The sequence below is a fragment of the Ranitomeya imitator genome, chromosome 1, assembly GCF_032444005.1.
Source record: "Ranitomeya imitator isolate aRanImi1 chromosome 1, aRanImi1.pri, whole genome shotgun sequence".
Taxonomy (NCBI): Eukaryota; Metazoa; Chordata; class Amphibia; order Anura; family Dendrobatidae; genus Ranitomeya; species Ranitomeya imitator.
In genome coordinates, this window is record NC_091282.1 from 963,219,250 (window position 1) to 963,232,408 (window position 13,159).

Consider the following 13,159-nt stretch of genomic DNA (forward strand, 5'->3'; position numbering starts at 1 on the left):
ACCCGGTTACTAAGCAGGAGGTACCCGTGCTAAAAAGCACTACCAAGGACCGCCTGACGTTGGCGGAACTCGGATACCCAGAAGGAGGCACCTAAGCCAAAGGCTCTGCCCGGAGCCAGCTGACGTTACTGGAACCCGGATGGGTAGCCGAAGGTCCAAGAGCCAATGGAACTACCGAGGACCAGCTGACGTTACTGGAACCCGGTTACTAAGCAGGAGGTACCCGTGCCTGAAAGCACTACCAAGGACCACCTGACGTTGGTGGAACTTGGATACCCAGAAGGAGGCACCTAAGCCAAAGGCTCTGCCCGGAACCAGCTGACGGTACTGGAACCAGGATGGGGAGCAGAAGGTACAAGAGCAAAAGACACTGCCGAGAACCAGCTGACGATGCTGGAACCAGGTGGTGGACCCGAAGGCCCACAGGAGAGGAGAGAACAGCTAGGCCGCGAGGCAGCCGCAGTTACCGAACCCCAACAGTCCTACAGGGGGAGCTGGGCCTACTGGCACTACAGAACCAGCCTTGACTATCAGTTCACGCAGCCCACATAGGAAGCTCCTAAACTGGAGGCACCCTGGAGTTGGCTAACCCAACCGCACCACGACGGGGCAAGCATAGGCGTCTCAGTGAACTTGACACAACCCGGAAACAGCTGACGGTGCTGAAACCAGGCTTGGCACGAGGGAGTACCTGTGACAAGAACACTGCCGAGAACCAGCTGGCGGTGCTGGAACCCGGATGCGTTGCCCCAGTGTGCAAGAGCCAATGGCACCGAGGACCAGCTGACGGTGCTGGAACCCGGTTACTAAGCTGTAGGTGCCCGCGCTTAAAAGCACTACCAAGGACCGCCTGACGTTGGCGGAACTCGGATACCCAGGAGGAGGCACCTAAGCCAAAGGCTCGGCCCGGAACCAGCTGACGGTGCTGGAACCAGGTGGTGGACCCCAAGGCCCACAGGAGAGGAGAGAACAGCTAGGCCGCGAGGCAGCCGCAGTTACCGAACCCCAACAGTCCTACAGGGGGAGCTGGGCCTACTGGCACTACAGAACCAGCCTTGACTACCAGTTCACGCTGCCCACATAGGAAGCTCCTAAACTGGAGGCACCCTGGAGTTGGCTAACCCGACCGCACCACGACGGGGCAAGCATAGGCGTCTCAGTGAGCTTGACACAACCCGGAAACAGCTGACGGTGCTGAAACCAGGCTTGGCACGAGGGAGTACCTGTGACAAGAACACTGCCGAGAACCAGCTGGCGGTGCTGGAACCCGGATGCGTTGCCCCAGTGTGCAAGAGCCAATGGCACCGAGGACCAGCTAACGGTGCTGGAACCCGGTTACTAAGCTGTAGGTGCCCGCGCTTAAAAGCACTACCAAGGACCGCCTGACGTTGGCGGAACTCGGATACCCAGGAGGAGGCACCTAAGCCAAAGGCTCGGCCCGGAACCAGCTGACGGTGCTGGAACCAGGTGGTGGACCCCAAGGCCCACAGGAGAGGAGAGAACAGCTAGGCCGCGAGGCAGCCGCAGTTACCGAACCCCAACAGTCCTACAGGGGGAGCTGGGCCTACTGGCACTACAGAACCAGCCTTGACTACCAGTTCACGCAGCCCACATAGGAAGCTCCTAAACTGGAGGCACCCTGGAGTTGGCTAACCCGACCGCACCACGACGGGGCAAGCATAGGCGTCTCAGTGAGCTTGACACAACCCGGAAACAGCTGACGGTGCTGAAACCAGGCTTGGCATGAGGGAGTACCTGTGACAAGAACACTGCCGAGAACCAGCTGGCAATGCTGGAACCCGGATGCGTTGCCCCAGTGTGCAAGAGCCAATGGCACCGAGGAGCAGCTGACGGTGCTGGAACCCGGTTACTAAGCTGTAGGTGCCCGCGCTTAAAAGCACTACCAAGGACCGCCTGGCGTTGGCGGAACTCGGATACCCAGGAGGAGGCACCTAAGCCAAAGACTCGGCCCGGAACCAGCTGACGGTGCTGGAGCCAGGTGGTGGACCCCAAGGCCCACAGGAGAGGAGAGAACAGCTAGGCTGCGAGGTAGCCGCAGTTACCGAACCCCAACAGTCCTACAGGGGGAGCTGGGCCTACTGGCACTACAGAACCAGCCTTGACTACCAGTTCACGCAGCCCACATATGAAGCTCCTAAACTGGAGGCACCCTGGAGTTGGCTAACCCGACCGCACCACGACGGGGCAAGCATAGGCGTCTCAGTGAGCTTGACACAACCCGGAAACAGCTGACGGTGCTGAAACCAGGCTTGGCACGAGGGAGTACCTGTGACAAGAACACTGCCGAGAACCAGCTGGCGGTGCTGGAACCCGGATGCGTTGCCCCAGTGTGCAAGAGCCAATGGCACCGAGGACCAGCTGACGGTGCTGGAACCCGGTTACTAAGCTGTAGGTGCCCGCGCTTAAAAGCACTACCAAGGACCGCCTGGCGTTGGCGGAACTCGGATACCCAGGAGGAGGCACCTAAGCCAAAGGCTCGGCCCGGAACCAGCTGACGGTGCTGGAACCAGGTGGTGGACCCGAAGGTCCACAGGAGAGGAGAGAACAGCTAGGCCGCGAGGCAGCCGCAGTTACCGAACCCCAACAGTCCTACAGGGGGAGCTGGGCCTACTGGCACTACAGAACCAGCCTTGACTACCAGTTCACGCAGCCCACATAGGAAGCTCCTAAACTGGAGGCACCCTGGAGTTGGCTAACCCGATCGCACCACGACGGGGCAAGCATAGGCGTCTCAGTGAGCTTGACACAACCCGGAAACAGCTGACGGTGCTGAAACCAGGCTTGGCACGAGGGAGTACCTGTGACAAAAACACTGCCGAGAACCAGCTTGCGGTGCTGGAACCCGGATGCTTTGCCTATCAAACATTGTCTTCCTACAGCCCCAACTAGTGGTGTTGGAGCAAAGGGTAAGCAGGGGGAGCAGAGTGTAGGCCGAAGCCTGCACTGGAGTCAGCTTTGTGTCTGTGTTGCGTTTGCAGGACACTTTGCCGGCTACACAGTGGGGGAACAGCAGGCGGTGCTGAACCCCACTAACACATTGGCTGGTGTTTTTCTCTGTGCAGCTAGCACTTCCGGGCAAAAACTAGCGTTGTTACAGCCCAGGGTCAGCAGGAGGAGGAGAGGATCAGAGTGTAGGCCGAAGCCTAGTTGAACCAATTTCAAAGGTAACCTTTAACCCCCCTCAGGTGTTACAAAGTACAAGAGCCACACCTTGTGCAGCATTAATGCTGCACAAGAAAAGGTTGCTCTATTAATTTGTCTACTTGCACACGCTGAATGCAACACGTACACAATTTAGCCCATTCTACAGTCAAACTGTAGTTGAGGCGTGACTTGTATTTTTAAGGAGACGCAGCATAGGTGTCCCAAATAACGCCTTTGTGCTTGGCGCAGCTTCCTGAGCGTTGTTTTTTGCTGTACAGGAGTCTGCGCTCTTGTGTTATCCCTTGGCAATGCCCTGTTAGCGCTGCCCGTCTTATGACCTCATTTCATGTTGGCCGCTGCGGTTAACGATGGCCATAAATCCCAGACCCACACTGCCTTTTCATAAAGTCACACTGCGGTGCTGGGATTCGTGGCCTTGAGCAGTAAATATTTTCGACGCTCACACACGTCCTTACACCTGCTTCAGACTGGGCGGCCTCTGCTGATCCCTTTTCGCATGCCGCGGCCAGGAGGCCGCACAGTCTGAAGAAGGCGGAAGGAGATGAGTGACGACAGACGAACATATGCACTGCTCGTGCCCATAAACCACACCCTCGCTGACAAAATAAATAAGACAACGAGGGGCGTTGTTTCACGCAGGGCGGATGCACAGGCGCAGCCAGCTAACCATGATGTCAAAAGACGGGAAGCGCTACCAAGGGGGGTGCTGCGTATCATTACAAAGGAAAGTCACACCTCAGGGACAGTGGAATGGTCTCAATGAGACACATTTTGTACGTGTTGAGTTCCACGTGGGCAAGGAGAAAAGGTCAGCCACCTTGTACAAATGCAGCAGTACTGCTGAACAAGGTGGCTGTTATACATAGAAACACCTGGGGGTGGGGGGCAGGCTCCCTTCAATTTCAGTTCATGTGCTTGCATGGCGTTTGCAGGGCACGTTGCCGGCTACACAGCTGGGGAACAGCTGGCGGTGCTGAACCCCACAAACACATTGGCTGGTGTTTTTCTCTGTGCAGCTAGCACTTCCAGGCTAAAACTGGTGGTGTTATGAGCCCAGGGTCAGCAGGAGGAGGAGAGAAGCAGAGTTTAGGCCGAAGCCTGCACTGGTGACAGCTTTTGTTATGTTGTGCCTGCGTGGCGTTTGCAGGTCACGTTGCCGGCTACACAGCTGGGGAACAGCTGGCGGTGCTGAACCCCACTAACACATTGGCTGGTGTTTTTCTCTGTGCAGCTAGCACGTCCGGGCAAAAACTGGCGGTGTTAGAGCCCAGGGTCAGCAGGAGGAGGAGAGGAGCAGAGTGTAGGCTGAAGCCTAGTTGAACCAATTTCAAAGGTAACCTTTAACCCCCCCTCAGGTGTTGCAAGGTACAAGAGCCACACCTTGTGCAGCATTAATGCTGCACAAGTAAAAGGTTGCTCTATTTAGTTTGCTCCTTGCACACGCTTAATAAAACACGTACACTATTTAGCCCATTATACTGTCAAACAGTAGTGGAGGCGTGACTTGTCTTTTTAAGGAGATGCAGCACAGGTGTCAAAATTTACACCTAGGTGCTGGGCGAAGATTCCTGAGCGTAGTTATTTGCTGTACAGGAGTCTGCGCTCTTGTTATCCCTTGGCCATGCGCTGTGAGCGATGCCTGTCTTCTCACCTCATTTCATGTTGGCCGGTGCGGTTAGCGATGGCCATGAAACCCAGACCCGCAGTGTCTTTTAATAAAGTCACACTGCAGAGCTGGGATTCGTGACCTTGCGCAGTAAATTTTGTCGCCTGTCCCTCATGTCCTTACACCTGCATCAGACTGGGCGGCCTCATCTGATCCCTTCTCGCATGCCGCGGCCATGAGGCCGCACATTCTGAAGAAGGCGGAAGGAGATGAGTAAAGACAGGCGAAGATATCCACTGCTCGTGCCCATCAATCACACCCTCGCAGTCAAAATAAGCAAGACAACGAGGAGCGTGGTTTCAGGCAGGGCGGACGCACAGCCGCAGCCAGCCAACCAAAGATGTCAGAAGACGGGCAGCGCTAACAAGGGGGGTGCTGCGTGTCATTAAAAAGGAAAGTCACACCTCAGGGACATTGTAATGGTCTGTAATGAGACACATTTTTTCCGTGTTTAATTAAACGTGGGCAAGTAGACAAAGTCAGCCACCTTGTACAAATGCAGGAGTATTGCTGTACAAGGTGGCTGTTATACATAGAAACACCTTGTGGTGGGTGGCAGGGTCCCTTTAATTTCAGTTCATGTGCCTGCGTGGCATTTGCAGGTCACGTTGCCGGCTACACAGCAGGGGAACAGCTGGCGGTGCTGAACCCCACTAACACATTGGCTGGTGTTTTTCTCTGTGCAGCTAGCACTTCCGGGCAAAAACTAGCGGTGTTAGAGCCCAGGGTCAGCAGGAGGAGGAGAGGAGCAGAGTGTAGGCCAAAGCCTGCACTGGTGGCAGCTTTTGTTCTGTTGTGCCTGCGTGGCGTTTGCAGGTCACGTTGCCGGCTACACAGCTGGGGAACAGCTGGCGGTGCTGAACCCCACTAACACATTGGCTGGTGTTTTTCTCTGTGCAGCTAGCACGTCCGGGCAAAAACTGGCGGTGTTAGAGCCCAGGGTCAGCAGGAGGAGGAGAGGAGCAGAGTGTAGGCCGAAGCCTAGTTGAACCAATTTCAAAGGTAACCTTTAACCCCCCTCAGGTGTTGCAAGGTACAAGAGCCACACCTCGTGCAGCATTAATGCTGCACAAGTAAAAGGTTGCTCTATTAATTTTGCTCCTTGCACATGCTGAATAAAACACGTACACTATTTAGCCCATTCTACTGTAAAACAGTAGTGGAGGCGTGACTTGTCTTTTTAAAGAAAAGCAGCCCAGGTGTCGAAAATAACACCTTGGTGCATGGGCGCAGCTTCCTGAGCGTTGTTATTTGCTGTACAGGAGTCTGCGCTCTTGTTATCCCTTGGCCATGCGCTGTGAGCACTTCCTGTCTTCTGACCTCATTTCATGTTGGCCGATGCGGTTAGCGATGGACATGAATCCCAGACCCACAGTGTGTTTGGAAAAAATCACACTGCGTGGCTGGGATTCGTGCCCTTGTGCAGTTAATATGTTTGCCGCTCACACATGTCCTTACACCTACTTCAGACTGGGCGGCCTCATCTGATCCCTTATCGCATGCCGCGGCCATGAGGCCGCACAGTCTGAAGAAGGCGGAAGGAGATGAGTTAAGACAGGCGAACATATGCACTGCACATGCCCATCAATAACACCCTCGCAGCCAAAATATATGAGACAATGAGGGGCGTTGTGTCGGGCAGGGCGGACGCACAGGCACAGCCAGCCAACCAATGATGTCTGAAGACGGGCAGCGCTAACAATGGGGGTGCTGCCTGTCATTAAAAAGGAAAGTCACACCTCATGGACATTGTAATGGTCTCTAATGAGACACATTTTTTACGTGTTGAGTTCCACGTGGGCAAGGAGAAAAAGTCAGCCACCTTGTACAAATGCAGCAGTACTGCTGTACAAGGTGGCTGTTATACATAGAAACACCTGGGGGTGGGGGGCAGGCTCACCTCAATTTCAGTTCATGTGCCTGCGTGGCGTTTGCAAGTCACGTTGCCGGCTACACAGCAGGGGAACAGCTGGTGGTGCTGAACCCCACCAACACATTTGCTGGTGTTTTTCTATGTGCAGCTAGCAATTCCGGGCAAAAACTAGCGTTGTTAGAGCCCAGGGTCAGCAGGAGGAGGAGAGGAGCAGAGTGTAGGCCGAAGCCAGCACTGGTGGCAGCTTTTGGTCAGTTGTGCCAGCGTGGCTTGTGCTGGACACGATGCAGGCTACACAGCAGGGGAACAGCTGGCGGTGCTGAACCCCACTAACACATTGACTGGTGTTTTTCTCTGTGCAGCTAGCACGTCCGGGCAAAAACTGGCGGTGTTAGAGCCCAGGGTCAGCAGGAGGAGGAGAGGAGCAGAGTGTAGGCCGAAGCCTGCACTGGTGGCAGCTTTTGTTCTGTTGTGCCTGCGTGGCGTTTGCAGGTCACGTTGCCGGCTACACAGCTGGGGAACAGCTGGCGGTGCTGAACCCCACTAACACATTGACTGGTGTTTTTCTCTGTGTAGCTAGCACGTCCGGGCAAAAACTGGCGGTGTTAGAGCCCAGGGTCAGCAGGAGGAGGAGAGGAGCAGAGTGTAGGCCGAAGCCTAGTTGAACCAATTTCAAAGGTAACCTTTAACCCCCCCTCAGGTGTTGCAAGGTACAAGAGCCACACCTTGTGCATCATTAATGCTGCACAAGTAAAAGGTTGCTCTCTTAATTTTGCTACTTGCACACGCTGAATAAAACACGTACACTATGTAGCCCATTCTACTGTAAAACAGTAGTGGAGGCGTGACTTGTCTTTTTAAAGAAAAGCAGCCCAGGTGTCGAAAATAACACCTTGGTGCATGGGCGCAGCTTCCTGAGCGTTGTTATTTGCTGTACAGGAGTCTGCACTCTTGTTATCCCTTGGCCATGCGCTGTGAGCGCTTCCTGTCTTCTGACCTCATTTCATGTCGGCCGTTGCGGTTAGCGATCGACATGAATCCCAGACCCACAGTGTGTTTTCTAAAAATCACACTGCGTGGCTGGGATTCGTGGCCTTGTGCAGTAAATATGTTTGCCGCTCACACATGTCCTTACACCTGCTTCAGACTGGGCAGCCTCATCTGATCCCTTATCGCATGCCGCGGTCATGAGGCCACCCAGTCTGAAGAAGGCGGAAGGAGATGAGTGAATACAGGCAAACATATGCACTGCACATGCCCATCAATCACATCCTCGTTGTCCAAAAAAAATAAGACACCGAGGGGCGTTGTTTCGAGCAGGGCAGACGCACAGGCGCAGCCAGCTAACCAATGATGTCAAAAGACGGGCAGCGCTAACAAGGGTGGTGCTGCGTATCATTAGAAAGGAAAGTCACACCTCAGGGACAGTGGAATGGTCTCAATGAGACACATTTAGTACGTGTTTAATTAAACGTGGGCAAGGAGAAAAAGTCTGCCACCTTGTACAAATGTAGCAGTACTGCTGTACAAGGTGGCTGTTATACATAGAAACACCTGGGGGTGGGGGGCAGGCTTCCTTCAATTTCAGTTCATGTGCCTGCGTGGCGTTTGCAGGACACGTTGCCAGCTACACAGCAGGGGAACAGCTGGCGTTGCTGAACCCCACTGACACATTGACTGGTGTTTTTCTCTGTGCAGCTCGCATGTCCGGGCAAAAACTGGCGGTGTTAGAGCCCAGGGTCAGCAGGAGGAGGAGAGGAGCAAAGTGTAGGCCGAAGCCTGCACTGGTGGCAGCTTTTGGTCGGTTGTGCCAGCGTGGCTTGTGCTGGACACGATGCCGGCTACACAGCAGGGGAACAGCTGGCATTGCTGAACCCCACTAACACATTGGCTGGTGTTTTTCTCTGTGAAGCTCGCATTTCCGGGCAAAAACTAGCGGTGTTAGAGCCCAGGGTCAGCAGGAGGAGGAGAGGAGCAGAGTGTAGGCCGAAGCCTAGTTGAACCAATTTCAAAGGTAACCTTTAACCCCCCCTCAGGTGTTGCAGGGTACAAGAGCCACACCTTGTGCAGCATTAATGCTGCACAAGTAAAAGGTTGCTCTATTTAGTTTGCTCCTTGCACACGCTGAATAAAACACGTAGACTATTTAGCCCATTATACTGTCAAACAGTAGTGGAGGCGTGACTTGTCTTTTTAAGGAGAAGCAGCACAGGTGTCAAAATTTACACCTAGGTGGTGGGCGCAGATTCCTGAGCGTTGTTATTAGCTGTACAGGAGTCTGCGTTATTGTGATCCCTTGGCCATGCGCTGTGAGCGCTGCCTGTCTTCTCACCTCATTTCATGTTGGCCGTTGCGGTTAGCAATGGATATGAATCCCAGGCCCACAGTGTGTTTTTCAAAAAATAACACTGCGTGGCTGGGATTCGTGGCCTTGTGCAGTAAATATGTTTGCCGCTCACACATGTCCTTACACCTGCTTCAGACTGGGCGGCCTCAGCTGATCCCTTATCGCCTACCATGGCCAGGAGGCCGCACAGTCTGAAGAAGGCGGAAGGAGATGAGTTAAGACAGGCGAACATATGCACTGCACATGCCCATCAATCACACCCTCGCAGCCAAAATATATGAAACGAGGGGGGTTGTGTCGGGCAGGGCGGATGCACAGGCACAGGCAGCCAACCAATGATGTCAGAAGACGGGCAGCGCTACCAAGGGGGGTGGTGCGTGTCATTAAAAAGGAAAGTCACACCTCAAGGACATTGTAATGGTCTGTAATGAGACACATATTTTACGTGTTTAATTCTACGTGGGCAAGGATAAAAAAACAGCCACCTTGTACAAATGCAGCAGTACTGCTGTACTAGGTGGCTGTTATACATAGAAACACCTGGGGGGGTGGGGCCAGGTTCCCTTTAATTTCAGTTCATGTGCCTGCGTGGCGTTTGCAGGTCACGTTGCCGGCTACACAGCAGGGGAACAGCTGGCGTTGCTGAACCCCACTAACACATTGGCTGGTGTTTTTCTCTGTGCAGCTAGCACTTCCGGGCAAAAACTAGCGGTGTTTAAGCCCAGGGTCAGCAGGAGGAGGAGAGGAGCAGAGTGTAGGCCGAAGCCTGCACTGGTGGCAGCTTTTGTTCTGTTGTGCCAGCGTGGCTTGTGCTGGACACGTTGCCGACTACACAGCAGGGGAACAGCTGGCGGTGCTGAACCCCACTGACACATCACCTAGTGTTTTTTCTGTGTAGACAGCACTTCCAGGTGGCAACTGACAGTGTTGAAACCCAGGGAATCAAAGAGGAGCAGAGTGTAGGTCGAAGCCTGCAGTGGAGAAAGTTGAAAGGGAACCTTTAACCCCCCCCCCCCCAGGCATTTGTTGCTGAAAGAGCCATCTTGTACAGCAGTAATACTGCACATGGAAAATGGTGACTCCGAAAATTATGCTCCTTGCAAATGCTGAATTACACACTCATATAATGTGTCCCCTCACACTGTCAAACCGTCCCGGAAGTGGGACTTTCCTTTGTAATGTGACACAGCAAAGCCGTCATTCCAACCCCCTTGGTGCCGTGCGCCACCTCCTCAACGTTGTTTGGTTCTGTCACGGAGCCCGCGCTGTAATGTTATCCCTTGGCCATGCACAGTTAGCGGTGCCCGTCTTCTGACATCATGTAGGTGTCAGGCTGGCAGTGGCTGTGCGTCCAAGCTGCCCGAGATCCAACATTGCAGTGTCATCTAATGTAGTCCCACTGCGGGCCAGGGATCCATGGGCATGCGCAGTGCATATCATCGCCTCTCACTCACCTCCTTCCTGCTTCTTCAGACTGTGCGGCGTCACGGCCGTGGCATGCTATTAGGGATCAGCTGACGCCGCCTAGTCTGAAGAAGCGTGAAGAAGGGGAGTGAGAGGCTAGTATATGCACTGCGCATGGCCATGGATTCCAGGCCCACTGTGGGATCACATTAGACGACACTGCGAGGTGGGATTACGGGCAGCATGGACGCACAGGCGCAGCCAGGACGACAACAAATGATGTCAGAGGACGGGCAGTGCAAACTGTGCATGGCCAAGGGATAACATAACAGCGCAGGGTCCATGACGGAATCAAACAACGCTAAGGAGCCAGCGCACGGTGGCAAGGGGGTAGCAATGACGGCTGTGCTGCGTCACATTACAAAGGAAAGTCCCACCTCCGGGACGGTTGGACGGTGTGAGGGGACACATTACATGAGTGTGTAGTTCAGCGTTTGCAAGGAGCATAATTTCAAGAGCGACCTTTCCCTTGTGCAGTATTAGTGCTGCACATGGTGGCTCTTTCAGTAACAAGCGCCTGGGGGGGGGGGACAGGTCCCCTTACATTTTAGGTGTGCCAGCGTGGCGGTCGCATGACACGTTGCCGGATACACAGCTGGGGATCAGCTGACGTTACTGAACCCCAATAACAGAGGAGCGACTGTTGACTGTGCAGACAGCACTTCCAGGCACCAACTGGCGGTGTTAGAGCCCAGGGACAGCAGGAGGAGCAGATTGGAGGTATTGCCGCACACACAGCTGGGGATCAGCTGACGTTACTGAACCCCAATAACAGAGGAGCGACTGTTAACTGTGCACACAGCACTTCCAGGCACCAACTGGCGGTGTTAGAGCCCAGGGTCAGCAGGAGGAGCAGAGGAACAGAGTGTAGGCTGAAGCCTGATTGGAGCAAGTTGAAAGGGAACCTTTAACCCCCCCAAGACGTTTGTAGCTGAAAGAGCCATCTTGTGCAGCACTAAGGATGCAAAAGGAAAAGGTTGCTCTTTTAATTATGCTCCTTGCAAACACTGAAGTAAACACTAAAAATGTGTCCCCTTATACCGTTCAACCGTCCCGGAGGTGCAAATTTCGTTCGTAATGGGACACAGCACAGCTGTCATTCCTATCCCCTTGGTGCCGTGCGCTGCCTCCTCAGCGTTGTTTTAAGCTGTCACGGAGCCTGCGCTGTTCTGTTAGCCCTTCGCCATGCCCAATTAGCGCTGCCTGTCTTCTGACATAATTTGGTGTCAGGCTGTCAGTGCCTGTGCGTCCACGCTGCTCCAGATCCCACCTCACAGTCTCGTCTAACGTAATCCCACTGCGGGCCTTGGATCCATGGGCATGCGCAGTGCATATCATCGCCTCTCACTCACCTCCTTCCTGCTTCTTCAGACTGTGCGGCGTCACGGCCATGGCATGCTATTAGGGATCAGCTGACGCCGCCTAGTCTGAAGAAGCGTGAAGAAGGGGAGTGAGAGGCTAGTATATGCACTGCGCATGCCCATGGATCCCAGGCCCGCAGTGTGACTCAATCAGAAGACACTGCGAGGCGGGATCTCGGGCAGCGCGGCCGCACAGGCGCAGCCAGCCTGACACCAAATTAAGTCAGAAGACAGGCAGCGCAAATAGGGCATGCCCAAGGGATAACAGAACAGCGCAGGCTCTGTGACAGCTTAAAACAACGCTGAGGAGGCAGCGCATGGCACCAAGGGGGTAGGAATGACGGCTGTGCTGCGTCACATTATGAAGGAAAGTCCCAGCTCCGGGACGGTATAACGGTATCAGTGAACACATTTTATAAGTGTTAAGTTCTGCGTGTGCAAGGAGCTAAACCAAAAGAGCTACCTTTTCCTTGTGCAGCATTACTGCTGCACAAGATGGCTCTTTCAGTAACAAATGACAGGGATGGGGGGGACAGGTTCCCTTACATTTAGGTTGTTGTGCCAGCGTGGCGGTCGCAGGACACATTGCCGGCTACACAGCTGGGGATCAGCTGACGTTACTGAAACCCAATAACACTGGGTCGTATGTTTTTACTGTGCAGTCTGCACTTCTGAGCCGCAACTGGCGGTGTTGGAGCCCAGGAATAGCAGTTCAGGTGGTAGAAAGATGAACACAGCAGGAGACCTGGATGACACCCAATTACTTAATCAGGCAGAGGAGTGGCAAATTCCTGCGAGATCCAGGCCTGGTTCATTTTCAGCAAAGTAAGCCGGTCAACGTTATCGGAGGACAGTCGCATGCGACGGTCTGTTAGTACACCACCTGCGGCACTAAAGACACGTTCCGATAAGACACTAGCCGCAGGGCAAGCCAGCACCTCCAATGCATACTGGCTTAGCTCTGGCCATGTATCCAGCTTAGAGACCCAAAACTTGAACGGGGAAGAGCCGTCTGGGAGTACAGTAAGAGGGCAAGCCATGTAGTCTGTCACCATCTGACGGAACCGTTGCCTCCTGCTGACTGGAGCCGCCGGTGATGGTGTAGACATTTGGGGCGGGCACACAAAAGTGTGCCAGAGTTGTGCCATACTGGGCTTGCCTTGGGCAGAGGCACTGCTTCTGCTCCCTCTTTGGGCAGAGCCTCCCCCACTGCCTCGACGCACTGAGCTGCTTTGTAAAGCACTAGCAGCACTCCTCTCAGT